The 13,752-nt window shown below is 43.1% G+C and overlaps 1 protein-coding gene and 1 long non-coding RNA gene across 2 annotated transcripts in view; one reads left to right on the forward strand and one right to left on the reverse strand.

The window, feature by feature from the left end:
* The window catches only part of PPARGC1B (PPARG coactivator 1 beta), a 116,629-nt gene that overhangs the window by 74,424 nt on the left and 28,453 nt on the right, over positions 1-13,752 (reverse strand). The window lies entirely within an intron of this gene.
* On the forward strand, positions 917-4,899 carry LOC142495438 (uncharacterized). Its single transcript, XR_012801740.1, has 3 exons — positions 917-1,101; positions 2,847-2,995; positions 4,276-4,899. It is a non-coding gene; the product is annotated as an uncharacterized LOC142495438 (long non-coding RNA).

Consider the following 13,752-nt stretch of genomic DNA (forward strand, 5'->3'; position numbering starts at 1 on the left):
TACCTACCAATTAGACTGTAAGCTCCTCGGAGCAGGGACTCCTCTTCCTTAATGTCTAAAGCACTTATTCCCATGATCTGTTATTTATATTATCTGTTATTTATTGGATTACCACATGTATTACTGCTGTGAAGCGCTATGTACATTAATGGCGCTATATAAATAAAGACATACAATACAATACAAAACAGTATTATTCCCTGGATTTCAGATTTAACATCTTCATGTATAGCATGTTCCAGGTGACAGTGTTCAGCAGTATCACACTACATGCTGCATGGCACCACTAAATGGCCGTGTGCACACGTCCCTAGGAGAGCATCATGTGCACTGCAGCATCTTAAACAAAAATACTGCAGGATGACCGGATAATGGTGGCCGACTGCCTCTGATTAACCACATCCTTGCTGCGGAGGGCTGTTAAGGGAATGGTGTGCAATTACAGCATCCTAACTCAACAAATAAGATTGAGCATGTATCTAACAAGCAGATAAATCGCCGGCCTTCAACACAAGGGGTAGGGGGAAAATGAACAAGCATAAATTGGCTGGTTATAAAGCTGCGTCAACAAAAAATGGTGCGTTCAAAATCAATTGACCACTTTAAAAGCTAAGACTCCCTTCAAAATGCTGCGGTTTTGCATACATGATCAACAGACTGAGCTTGCTGAAAGAGAAGAGCAAACCATTGAACTAGTTTGTGATTCATTTGCTTGTTTCCAGACCTTTGTCTCTTTCACATTATTTCCTATTGACACCATGCTAAATGCCTTCCTGAAGATGCATTGAGAGGCCAGCACAGTGGGCAGGAGGTGACGCTGTATGCGCACCATAGTAAAATGTGCTGACAGCCACGTGACGACACTACAAAGCGAGTGTCTAAATATAGCCACCTCATTTATTATCGCTGCCCGATCGAGCGCAGGCGGAGGATGGCTCCGCTGCCTCCCTCAAGAAAACCTGCATTGCCGCAGGCTGCTTCTGCTCAGGGCCTCTGAAGCTGCAAGATGGCTGGGAGTCATCTAGGCTCCCTTCTGTAAAAACAGTGATCCTAGCAGTTTACATTGGGCAGAAAAAAAAGCAGCGTCCACAATATGGGGTGGTAAGTATCATGAATAGTTATAACAGACCTTTAGCCCCTGATTTTGTATGCTGTGAAGTCATCTTCCCAGTGCTAGAGAAGAGTCCAGTTTTATTCAAAATGAATGAGACTAAAATATTTTTCAGGCTCTTGAAGACTATGTCATTTAACTAATACAAATGTCACGAACACATTCCCATGTCACAGACAAGTCTGCGCTTTTCACCATTATCTCTTAGCACTGCTTGCACTGCAGCCATGGACTCTGGGTAATGACATGCAAATGTGCACACGGTGCTTATAGAACAATGCAACCTTTTAGTTTGGCGCCCAATGTACAATAAATCTTCTATGTATGATAAAGACCATGAATGTGGCTTAAGTAAATGTGCTAAGTCTCGGAAAATAGACTTATTTCTGGGCTATTGCTCTCTGAAGTAGCGCGCGCGCGTGTATGTGTGTGTGTGTGTGTGTGTGTGTGTGTGTGTGTGTGTGTGTGTGTGTGTGTGTGTGTGTGTGTGTGTGTGTGTGTGTGTGTGTGTGTGTGTGTGTGTGTGTGTGTGTGTGTGTGTGTGTTTAAACTGACCTGTTTATTTTTCCTTTTCAATATATATTTCACCACTATTCAAAATGAAGTACTGTAACACATTGTAGTTTATGGATTTTGGACTTTGTAATTGCTATTTATGCATATAAATATTTTTTATGTTGTACTTCAACAGTGTTTTCACAAAACATACAGATAGCTTGTGCAGACAGGTCCATGTGTACAATATACACAAAGTAGCACATCAAGCACTGTTTACTCTCTAAACATAGTACTGTTTACACACTACGTCTACTGTATCTGGAAATATAGAGCTGGTGCTGGTAGAACAACCTGCATTCTAATAACCAGCCATGCAACATTCCCTACTCAATCCTACTAATTCACCTATACATTTGTTCCTGACCCACATTAGTCTTTTTCTTGCTACAAATTGCCTTTACTCTCTATTTCATCCTAACCGCACACATCACATACTGCTATATATATATATATATATATATATATATATATATATATATATATATATATATTTAGAGAAATATTAGATGAACAAACATTTTCCCTGATCTCCAAAACATGAAACTCTGCAGTGCAGCCTGTTCAAGTCACCTGCAGGCTGATTCCTCGTGCCTGCTATGTCTCAGTTTTACATCCTGGGCTTGGGTAGGGGATTAAGACAGCTCAGCATTTGTTGTGGCTACTAATCCATAAAAAAAAAATAATGATGCATTGTCTAAAGAGGATATTAAAATGTATGCAGTGGCACTAATTACAAAAATTTATGAAACAGGACTTTTTTCTAGGCATGTGTTATTACACTGCAGCAAAAGGATGTATAGTGTATATAACTACCTCAATAATGTTTATAATGGGTTTTCAATTCCGGCACAAAACATTTTTATTAACATTTTACTCAAATATTCTATTTAGTGTTTTTTTTACCCAACGGGTCAAGGCACTTTGGTTGAAAATCAGTCATTCTACAAATTGTCAAATGACAGTCCTACATAGGAAGGGAAACAGAAGAGCTTGTCATATTGTCAGATGCTTGGTGCAAAAATCATTTGTATTCTTCACAGGTTATGTAGAGATTTAGTGAAAATAGGTGCGTCGTTCCTCTCTCCTGTGGTTAACGTTACAATGGCATATGATGATTTAGAGACACCTGACCAGAATATACTGTAACACTTAACACCCTGTGACACATCCTTTTCAGCTAATCAACCATCACTGCAGGCTGCAAACAACTGGCCTGCGCTCCACACATGATGTCAGGAGGTCAGGGGTACAAAAGCGCCCGTGGGGGGGAAGCCATCATACACAATGTGCATCTTCAATCTCCTCAGGGAAAGAAGAACCAAAAGCGTAAGCGTATTTGTAACAAAAACAGAAAGACATTCAACCCACAGTGTCTTCCTACGTGTTGTAATTGTGTGCTGCCTCTGGTATTCATGTGACAGGTCACCGTCTATCAGCCAGTAGAAATTATAGTACAAAGTAAAATATAGAAAGTTATGCTATGAGCACAAAAAGCAGTGATATCCTAATGAACGGGGCCACCATGAAGCAACCACATGGACCCAGTGACTTTTAACACAGAACACAAGCCTGCAATCAGTTCAGAACTAAACTCAGATGATGTCCACACTACACACACGTGGGGTAGTGCCGGACAAATATTCTCCATTGGCTGTTTTAAAGCAGCAATTCTCTGACTAAACACTCCCAACCTCTGGTTTTTTTTTTTTACAGAATTAGCCCTGCTGGGTCCTCCAGTGTTAAACCGGGCTTTTTTCAGCATCGGGGGGCCCCTGGCTCCAGAGATAATTACCAGTTAAGTTAACAGAAATACGTAATGGTTTTTAAAAGGAGATTTAAATGGCCATCCAATAGGAAGCCTCAACCAATGATGTTGTGATTTCTTATAGGCCTGATATTCTTAATCTCCGGGAGGGAGATTTAAACCCGGTAAATGTTCTGGTTAGTACCAGCGGTCCTCAAAGATGAAAATAGAACAGTTCAGCTTAAGGGAACATTGCAGTTAAAAGTCCATTTATTTTGTAATTATTATTTTTTAAGTAGGCAAGTCCTGAAGACTCAAAGGACCTCCTTTAGCCACGAACATGTCTTGGGAGAAGGCATGTGTGAGTTATAAAGCTCATATATAATAATGAATATGTATTTTTTTTTCTTCATTATTATGTAGAACAGCCTGCAAGTAATATTGTTTTATTCCCCAACATGTCAACTAGAGCTCTCCACTCCATTCATACCATGGACCCTGTGACCTCAGCTTAATATATAACAGCAGCATCCAACAGAGCACCGAAAAAGGATTGAAAAAAAATTCTCTGCTTGATCCTCAGAGAGTTAAATGTAATAATGTAAATCAGGTCGTGATAATTATTCCAAGCGGTTTTCCAAGTTGTGTGTCCATGATAATCTTCAATGTAAATGTTTAGAATCTAATTAAAAAAAAAGTGAATAGGTGCACAAATGATGTAAAAGTCATTGCAGGAAGAAGAGGAAAGCTACAAGGCAGATTTATGGTCTTTAAAATAAATAAAAGAGCTATCTATACCTGGGTGCATTTCTACAGTAATAAGCACGGAATCAAAGTGTACTACTTGTTTGCTGTCTCTCAGGTTTATACGTGTGAGCACTGCCGTTACCCACGCAGCAGGACCTAGCAAGATGAGACAAATCAGGAAAGTGAAAGCAGTGAGGATGAGCAACGAGGACCAAACAAGGCAAGAGCAGGAATGTAGAGATCCCTGTGCTCCCTTCCCCAACAGCCACCAATCCATACTGTAAAAGGAAATAGAGAAGAGCTGCTGCTTTGCCTTTTATCAGTACTAAAGATTGCTGTGAGGGCAGCAAGAGCAAAAGGCAAGTTAACTCCATGATGAACAGACTCCTTGTTCCAGCATTTGCTGGGTTCGGTTGTGGAAAGGAGCCTTCTACTGATCTTCATAGGAGTAGGTTACAGAAGAAGATAAGCCACTTTTTCACTTCTTACTTTGGCTAACCGGCGCTCGTCAAAAATTATACTGTCAAGGGCTTTTCTTCCACGATGCACACCGAGCATCAACTGAGCCTCAAAGGAGCATCAACTGGGTATTAAAGGAGCATCAAATAAGAACAGCAGATTGGATTAGTTGAAATGCAATCATTGCATTACTATTTACAGATTCCCTTTTCTTAAAGATGAAAAGAAAAACATTAAAAAAAAAAAAAAAAGTACAGTATCTCCATCTTTTATATTTTGTAATGTGAGTGATTTGTTTATGAATTGTCAAGGGGAGTTATCCTAGCATTTAACTGGTGTCATCCAGGGAAATCATTCAACGGGCCATTGGTTTTAATGTTGAATCATAGTTTGACCATTGGTCACACAAGCAGGTAAAATGGGCCAATCAAAACTAAATACAGCATCGGTGACTAAGCAAAGAAGCGCAAGATTAAATGTAACAGGGATACAACAAATGAAAAATGGATCGTTTACAACAGCAGCTCCTGGAGATAACTGTTCCCATTTAAATTGGAAGCAAATTAATTTACAACATTGTTCTTCCTGTCATCGTGTAAGAAGAAGTCCAATTAGACCTCGTATTACTACACTTCCCCTTTGATCTTAATCTTATTTAGCAAATGGTAGCAGTGTCTTGTTTGAGAGTTACCCCTTATATCCACTCGGGTGTTTAATTGGAGTCACACATAAAAAATTGTGTTAGGGGAAGGGCAATTTTAACTCTTCATAACCAAGAACTCTGCCATACTGATGTGTGGATTGACGTGGCTCACGATTGCTCAAACCATCCCTACTACTCATTTTCAAAACTGCACTGTGGTACTGCCACGTTCGAGCAAACCTAAATAAAACCCCATACTCTTGCCCATTCTTAAAGGTACTAGTGGTCAAGTACTTGTGGTACTAGCCACAAGATATGTCTGTGTATATGTGCATCTAACTATTCCCACAAGTGTTATAAAAGAGAGAGGCAGGCCTTAGCCCCCAGCTAGAGTATTTTTCACCCACTCATTCCTTATTGAATAAAATAGAATTGCAACATGCACCACAAGAATTGCCACATCTGTGCAGGGCCATTACTGGGTTGCACAAACACCAGCCATGATTCTAAGAAAGTGTCGAGTTCAGCTGAAGTCCTAGTGTGGAAATGCAATGTCCAGTCATTCTGCATGTTTACACTGTCTCTAGGGGTCATGATCAAAGGCAGGGGTCCTTAGAACGACGCCAAGCATAATCTCATTACTAAAAAAAAACAAGTCAAAGCAAAGAATGAGAAGTGGCAATAACTGACACGTGTTTAATCTCAGCCAATGTGTCCGTTCTCTGCTTTACACCCCTCTTTTAAAGATTCCAAGGATAAACAAGAAGGTTCCCCAGGAAAGGGAGAAAAAGCTGTAAAAAAAAAAAAAAAAAAACGACTTCGCTTTCAAGTACACTGTAGATCTACCAGGAGTCATTCCAACATAACTTGCTGTGTTTTCCTAAATGTTAATTCCTGGCTGAGTGAGTTGTAACTTCTGACACAAGGGGTCAGATGTTTTGACTGTGACCAAGTCACATGCTGGGAAAATTCAAACCTGTGTCAAATGTAAAAATATGATTGGCTTACCCCAGGGGTTCCCTCCCCTCTCCTCAGTCCCACTAGATTTCTGAGGCAACCACCCAGCATTCTATTCATATGCAGATTAGGTGCATTCACCTGTATGTAGGTGCATTGGGTATTCCTACAACCTGGTGTAGGCGGGGGGGTTTCTAAAGAGCGGTTTGTGAGACCACTGGCCCTTCTGACAGCGAAGGGGTCCAGTAAAAAAATACCATGTGCACTTGAATATTAAACTTCCACTGCTTGCAGCCTGAAATAACCAGTCTGTAAAAATGGATGTTACAACACAAGAGTTGGAAAAGTGGACTGAAATCCGTTCATTTAATGAAACCTTGTACTGTTATCATTACTCTGTGTCCAGGGCATACTTGAAAACGAGAGGCCTGCATATCGCTTTCAAGCCAAACGCGACATTCAAGCCACAGTAAACTGCTGTATCTTTTGGGAACCAGGACCTGCTGACATTTCATTGATGTATATATCATAATATTTTGTGAGGTGTTCTTATAGAGCCTTGCCAGAGATGAACTTTCACATTTCAACTGCAGACTATTGATATAAATCCTTTATCTAAGGATTCCTTTATCCTTAGATAAAAGAATTTATATTTAGCATTATTATAACATTTATATGAAGCAGTTTAGTTTTTCCATGCTTATGTTGAACCTTATGGTTACCTCTTTATCTGTAAAGATATGGGCTGAGCACAAAAGAGAACGAGGGGTTAATACAAAGTCTGTGCAGTTAAACATTTCAGTATACCATTGTGTGAATTATAACATGGTAAAAAAATATATACATATATATGATAGATGAGTTTTTACATGCTTCAGAAGCCCATGAAATATTGCCTGCTCGATTCTGTGCCCAACCTTTCTTTGCCTCTCTGAGCCAGGAAACAACTGTAAAAAGGAAGGAATATTCAATTCCCCGCTGAACCTGTATCACAGCTTTAACAGGAGTGGGTGTTTGTGCAAAAACAAAAGGCTGCTTAAATCCCGTTTGCTCTCAATAAGGAAACTCAAGCCAACCAAGCTCAACCTGACTAGACTCGCCAGCTCATCTGGTTCAATCAAGCCAGGGACACCAGGCTTCGAACAGGACTGGTTAAACCAGAAAAACAATAAGGGTCCTGAACTTGTATGAAACAAAAAAAAAAGGTTAACCCTTGCCACCTCAATGAGAAAATTTGAATTATGCAACGTAAAACTGTACCAACTACACTTGCACACACTGAACAGCTATAACTCCCTGTTATGGCGATGCCCAAAGTCACCATCCTGTGATAAATGCAGCTGTTAACCATACATTCCAATGCAGAATTACACACTATAGAGAAAGGCCGGTTCCATTGTAGCAAGTGCTTAGGTGTCCTTACTATATTACAAGTGATATTTTTCTAAAGGAGAGGTAGCTCGAGAAGAGTTTTAGGTTTTGGCAATGTAACAAGGTTTTTGAAACGTGAGTCTGGTTCAAAATCTAGTGCCCAGCAAATAACGTTGGCCCATATACTGTATATAGAAGACACCTTCTGGCATAGAAAGGCCCTTTACAGCCCGTTGATTTGATTGAGCTGTAAGATATCTTTTAGCACTACAAGGTGACTTAGGCTAAGGCCCCGCTCCCAGAGTCAGCGCACCCGCACTGCAGACAGGCGGTGCGCTGAGATACACAGACCGCGATATGCGGTCTGTAGGGAGCGGGAGCGGGAGGTGGGCGGGAGTGGGAGGCTTGACAGGGAGGGGGGGCGTGGCTTGAGCGGAGGGACCCGCTACTCTCCCCCCCCTCCCTCCACGGACTCGGGCTGGAGCTGGAGCTGCTGAGGGTAACTTTAAACACACACACGCAGGCACTCATACACACACACACACAGGCAGGCAGGCACTCACGCACTCATACACACACACGCGCGCACACACAGGCAGGCACTCACGCATTCATACACACACACACAGACAGAGGCAGGCACTCACGCACTCGGGCACACACATACACACAGACAGGCACGCACCTGCTTTCACTCCACACTCCTCCCCGCTCCCCGAAGCCTCTCCTCCTCCCGAAGCCTCCCCTCCCCATTGGCTCACAGCCACACCACATGACACGTCAACGCTAGGAAACACCATTCTCTTGTGTCTCCTAGCGGCTGACGCGCCACAGCGTGTAGTCAGCTGTGCCGCCAGGGGGGACCGGGACCGGCTCGCGAGGATTCCCCTGCTGGTGGGGAACTAGCGACATGGCCGCCCGCACCAACGAGCGCAGCGGGACCGAGGCCTTAGGGCACAAAACTCCTTAATAAATATAACCCTTAATCTATCTCCCAGGCAAAGCCCTTCATCTATATCTCTCACACCAAACCCACCAGTATTTGAGCATCAGTAATAATGTTACCGTAATTAGTAAAATACTTGTGGGGGGGGGGAGAGGAGTGTTTATAGTTACTATATAAATAAAATATATATTTGAATTGTATGTCTTTATTTATATAGCGCCAAAATATATTTGCCTAGAACCAGTATGCCATCGCTAATTTAATGTGTCAACGCAACAGTCGCTTAATAGAATTGTAAATTAGCTATTAAAATGGACACCGTATGGGGGTCTAATCAGTAAAGTGCAATAGCCATTATTGATCATCATTCACTTCTTTGGCCACTAATTATCAATCAAGGCTACAGGACCAATGTCCTATTTTTTGCTCTCGCGTTTTTCAGAGATATCTGCAAATCTTATCGGAGCAACCACGCCTGAATTAAGAACGTTATCCATGGAGTCTTCTCCAGCTCAGGCTCTGCTTTCAACTTGAAGCAAAGCAAAGAGGAAACTGTGACATTTATAGAACAGTATTATTAAAAGGTTTCCATATGCTAAACTTGGTGTGCACTATTTGGGCATGATCTTAAACATTGTAATGTAGAGCCACTGACTATACCAGGATATTTTAAATGCTATTCTAAAGATAGTACATTAAAGCAACAATGCTCTTGCTCCCCAAAAATATTTTATTTTCATATTATTTCAACCAGGACAATCTCATGACGCACAACCTCCTGGAGACCTCTCATTCGGGTCACATTTACTGTGCTTAGTTCTGGCTTCTTCAGGAATGTATAATTGGTTTAGTATAGTAAAGTTACTGCTCGCCAGCTAATGCATAAGGGGAACACCGATCATCATAACGATTGCCACATTGGCCATGATCAATCATAAATATGGTGGGGCCAAACTAGTTAAATATTTTCCAAACAAAAGGTGCTTTGGAAATTAAGAACAGACAGGCACTGCTATGGGAAACTACTTATTGAGATAATCAGAAAATAAGAAAAAATTATTTGGTGGGTTGTAGAGGGAGAGAGGGGGTGGCCCGGTATTAAAGGGGTTGCACCCCATTTGGCCATCCCCTGACCTCACCAGGGAGACAAGGGGTTAACTGGGCTGAGGTCCAGAAATGTGATTTAACCCTTGTTATAACATGAAAATGTATATTCCCCTGTTCCCATGCTTTATTGTAATATCTGGTTTAATCAGTGTCTGCATCACACACACACTAGGATCCATCTGGGAGTACAAGGGTTAATAGTTCTTTAGTGATTATAGCCCTTTGTGTAATTTTCCCGCCTTTTCAGGCACCATTTTGCAGGGTCCCATAGGCCGCCATTGGAGCTCCATGCGTTTCAATGGCGAATCTTGCTGTTTTGGTCCTGTTTCCTGTGAAGACCAGCAGGTGGCGTCCGAGAGGAGGAGCGGCGGTTTCCCATTGTAAGTCAATGGGCCCATTGACTTCAATGGAGGTTCCTTGACGGCGCTTTCCAGGAACGAGTTGGCTGCCGTCCAAACCGCAAAACCGCAAAGCGGATACTTTTTCTATAAGAGAGCTTTGATCACTTAGCAGTCAAGTTCAACGACAAGTGGCGTGGCAATAAACAGTTCTAGAGCACCTAGAAATAAAATTCTTTTTGCCCCTAGATCCAGGCCTCCCCCCACTCGACCACAACCAGGTCCCCGAATCCTGGACCCCCGATAAAGGGTCAAACCGAGAAGAGCGGGTCGCGCCATAGGTTCCAATGGCGGCGGCAGAAACAGCTAAAGAAAACGGCTAAGTGTAAAAAGCTGGAATTTAGGAATCCATAGCTCCGGTTCCAGAGGGTCCAGAGGATCAGGGTTTGGGGTACCTGTAGTCACTGCTCCGGCATCGCTGCAGAACCATCTTTGACCCTCTTGGACCAACCCGACGGAGTATGGACCCCCTTGAAAGTTCGGGACTTTTCCCATAGACTCCAATGGCGGCCAATCTCCATTGACCGGCTATGGCGGAAAAACCCCATTGACTTCAACGGCGGCATTGCCCCGTTGAAAGTCTATGGCGGCGGATTCCCATAGCCGCCAACGGCGGCGGTTTGACATTGAAAGTCTATGGCGGCGGAGCCCGTTGTTTTCAATGGGGATTTAGTGAAAAACCGTGATTTAATCTACAGCTGAGTTTTTTGTATTAAAATAGGAAACGGTTTAAGGTGTATTTGTGTAACTCCGGTTCCCGAGGTCCTAGCGGGTCGCAAATTGGACCAGATGGTGTCCCAGTTCTGGCATTGAGAACTGGGAAGTTTGGACCCGCTGAGCCCAACAGAACCGGAACTTTTAAAATGTTTGTGTTTTATCTTTAATACTGTGTCCCAAAGCAGGGATAAAACCCAGAGGAAATTCCTTTGCATACCAGGGTAGCATATGGCCAGAGAGGCGACCCAATGTCTAGGACTTAAGTATTGTTCAAAGGATTTTGTCACCCTCACTGTTTACCTGAGGGCGGAGACGGCTCAAACCAGAGCAGTCTATAAGTGTCCCATTTAACACCTTACAACAAAGAGTATCCTGCCAGAAATCCCATTTGGTAGACTGGCTGGCATTCCTGATGCAGATGAGGGGCTACAGAAATGAGACCCCAGAGTTCTAATGCGCATGTGCCAACTAGCAGGGGGGCATGTATCAAAATGTGTTCCCACGTTAGAGAGTGGCTACAGGTAATTGAAGACCAATCACCTGTACTTAATGTTAAGGATAGGGTTACAAAAGATATATAAACTGTGGTAATCCCTATACCCATTGTCTTCTGATATCATCTTGATTGTACCTGATTGCGAGAGAATTGCTATGCAACATACATACATACATCCCCCATCCCCAAAGTAAGTGTACTTCTTGTCCGTTACTGTATTATTTTGTGTGTTCACCTATCCAAAGGAATAAATATACTTTATTATATCTAAGCCTCGTTCAGTTCAAACCAAGTTATTTGGTGTAAATTACACCCTGTCATAAGCTATCGTGACATGGGTGTTGCTCATTTAACACTATTGTCAGACCGGTTCATCGGCGTCTGGCAAGAACTTAGTCCTTTCCTCATGGATGAAGTACTACTAGTGTCCACCAGGCTTGAGACAGGTTTAACTACAACTCCCAGGGGCATAGCAACACAGAACTCTCCCGGTTCCTGTTTGGCCTTATTTAAAGTCCCGGAAGTGCCTCAGTTCCTGGCGTTACAACTCAGTTTCTGTTTTGTCCGAGCTCCTGTTCTTGTCTCCTGCCCAGCTAAGTATATTGCTATTTTTGATTACCCGTGTATAACCTCAGATCTGTTCTGGACTTTGCCTTGCTTAATCCATCTAGTACCTTGCTTGCTATATTCTATGACCCCGGTTCTGTACATTACTTTGCCTAACCCCTCATGTTACCTTGCTTGATAAACCTACAAATTACCCTGGATTGCTTTTGACACTGCTTCTGTCTAATAGAGAAAAGCATTTTTTTTTTTTTTGCAGATTTGGATCCGCCTTGGATCGGAAGGTTCTTTTATTCTGCGGATCAGTCTCAATAAAGCCAATCCGTTGTTTAGGATTTTGATTTTAGAGAGAGCAATCCGAAATCCTAAACCGGATTGTAAAAATCCAGACACTGATTAATCCGTGGGGTGATCTCTTCTCTCTCTGTGTGGATTGTTAAAAATCTGTCTGGATTGTATACAGTAGTGGATTTGGAGTAGTCCGCTCAGATATTTTAGTGCCCAATCCGCAGATGGATTTTTGGAGGGGATGGTCATCTTGGACTGGCTCTGCATAGCCTGAAGTGGAACTACGAGTCCCAGAATCTCCAGGAGGGGGGAGGAGATCAGGTGGGCTGTCCGAGCCAATGGGATTGAAGCAGCCTAAAAAGGAACATGATATCCTCTGGGAAAGGAGCCAGCATGACAGAGGAAGCAACCTGGAAGGTAGCAGCATCCAGGGAGCAGTGCTCCCATGGATTAGGCCTAGATCATGCCCCCTACACCCCAGCAAAGCCCTGAGCCACCCCAGCGGAGTATTGCAGGGAAGGCCCCAGATAGGGACTCTTTCCCTTTAATACTATAGTAGTACTGCTGCACTGGTGACCGGACGGCAAAGCGGCACACTGCAGCCTGGGAGCAGGCCACAGCACCCTGAGGCATTGTGTGAGACACTACAGCTGGAGCTAACACTGAGTGGAGGATCAGGAACCTTAGGAGAGAGGGGATTTGTGTTGGAGGCCCCGCTACGTGGGATTCGCTCCAACTCAGGTACCCATATACCTACATCTACAGGGGGTAGCGCTACCTCACATTTGGGTGAGATTGCTGGGACAGGACACATGGGGTTATTGGTGCCGCGGCACCCTCAGTACTTTGGGGGAACCACCACGTGTTGGGTCACTGTGTTATACTGTGGGTACCATTTATTGTGTTATCGGTGTTTAGTGTGTGTACAGTAAAGCTTAGTTATATACATATGTGTGGTGTATTACTTATTGCTGTGTATATGGTTCCTGTGAGGGGTTATCCCGCCAACGCTGGGATCCTTCATAGGTGGAGGCGCTGCACGCAAAGAGAAAGAGCTCACCCCAGGCTCCCAGAGGCGGAGGCTTAGCCCTCCTGTGAGCAGACAGGTACAGCAGCACGCGTACAGTAGTTGCCGCGTAGTTCCCTTAGGCCTCGGGAAAGGGGGCTACATGTAGTTTCATTAAGATTTGATTTTCTTCACATCTCGACTCCAATGTATGTACCCAAATTTCTTAAATCATTCAAATTAAATATGAGCATTCAAACTTCTTGGAATTCATACTTCCTCAAGCACACCCTACTTCCTAAATGGAAATACAACCCCAGTATACATAGTTCCCTAGTGACATTTATATTAAAATATGAAATAATGCTATTCACTTTACATATATGTAACCCCTTGTCTGCTATCAGCACAGGACATGGCCCCTTTAAGTTTGAGCTCAGACAGGCTGCTAAACTACCACGCTACCGCGCATCTGCGCCTCTCTGCTGGGCGATGTGTGCTCATCCAAGCAGACAGAATGACGCAATTGGACGTGGGACTTAAAAAAATAAAAAGTGCGTGTTTGTGATTGGCTGGCGAAGTACACGTGATGCGGCTGCTGCTTGAAATCACAACTTCAGTTGTCTTCTTCAAGTGCAGC

This window comes from Ascaphus truei, chromosome 5, assembly GCF_040206685.1.
Source record: "Ascaphus truei isolate aAscTru1 chromosome 5, aAscTru1.hap1, whole genome shotgun sequence".
In the NCBI taxonomy this organism is placed as follows: domain Eukaryota; kingdom Metazoa; phylum Chordata; class Amphibia; order Anura; family Ascaphidae; genus Ascaphus; species Ascaphus truei.